Source organism: Primulina eburnea, chromosome 10, assembly GCF_022965805.1.
Source record: "Primulina eburnea isolate SZY01 chromosome 10, ASM2296580v1, whole genome shotgun sequence".
Lineage (NCBI taxonomy): Eukaryota > Viridiplantae > Streptophyta > Magnoliopsida > Lamiales > Gesneriaceae > Primulina > Primulina eburnea.
The window spans coordinates 33,050,953-33,052,458 of NC_133110.1; positions in this window are offsets into that span (position 1 = coordinate 33,050,953).

Here is a 1,506-nt window from a genome sequence, read left to right on the forward strand (position 1 = left end):
CAAATCTGTGATACGTATGGCGACATTTCGGACCTTCTCCTTTGCCTGCACTGACTCTGCCCCACTCCAAAACAAAGAGTAAAAGTCAAATTTTTAATTCGTTTCTGCTCTGAAAATTCTGAACAAAATAACTCATTTTTAAGGGAAATTATTTATTTTAATTAAAGGGTACGATAAATAATATAACCATAAGATTTCCTAGTACTAAACTGCTCTTTGTAACTCTACATTTTCTTGCTGACCTACTTACACATGGGTAAAGGATCAAGAATTGCACCACTTTTTCAAGTTTTCGTAATGTATTTTTCAATTTTTAACAATTGGTGTGACACTGCAACATCAACGCCGAATCAGCCCCGCGCCAGCACCGCATCAGAAGAATTATTAAAATTGTAAAAAAAACAAAAGCGTCTTACTGAGTGACTTATTTTTCGACCCGCCCCACTAACAACTTTTAGATAAACAAGTTGGTAAAAGAATTTAGGTTTTTTTTTTATCTGCGCGCGCGGACGAATAATTATATTCTTAAAATAAAAGCACAGACAATTTAGATTGTTAATTTAAAGAGACGGGTACGTTCTACTTGTCTACACCCACCCAAAAGTATGTGTGTGTGTGTGTGTATATATATAAATATATATATATATATATATATATATATTTTTTTTTTTTGAATTTCTTGACCAAGAAAGGATATATACAAGTTGGTTGATACAATCCCAGATCAAATTTATGTGTGGTCCTGTCTGAGTACTAAGCGCAGAAGCTTTAAAGAACCTAAAAATGGTCCATCATCTATATATATGAGCTAGATACGACTATATCACAATTATCTCATCCAGCTAACCATCGAACCTCCAAAAGCATGCACCACAGTTATTTTAATTTGAGTAGATCACTTGTGAGACGTTCTCACGAATCTTTATCTGTGAGACAGGTCAACCCTACCAATATTCACAATAAAAAGTAATATTCTTAGCATAAAAAGTAATATTTTTTTCATGGATGAGCCTTTTAATTTAGTGTCATCATTTTTACGACGATTCTTGATTAATCACGATTCTATTATGTGTATATACATTAATTAGTTCTTTGAAAACCAAGATGTGGATTTTTTTTCGATAATACACTACAAAAAAAAGTTTCTGAATTGCAACGGTCTTAATTAGCGACGAAAATCAGACCGTCGCTAAAGTCATCGTCGCAAACATATTGCGATTGCGACGGTGTTTCAAAAATCGTCGTCAATTAGCAATTGTTTGAATTATATTTTGTTTTTTCTAATTTGTGTTCCAGATTTTATCAAGCTTATTTTGCTGATTTTGTGTTTTTATTTTTGTTAAATATTAATGTGATTTGTTTTTATAATTGATAATAGTTTTTTTGTGTTTTATTTTTGTTTATAATGTTTATTTTGTGTTTATTGTTTTGTTTTATGTATCTACGTTCGTTATATGTATGCACGTAATTTATTAATTTTTAAATAGTTTATTTATTTAGTTGAAG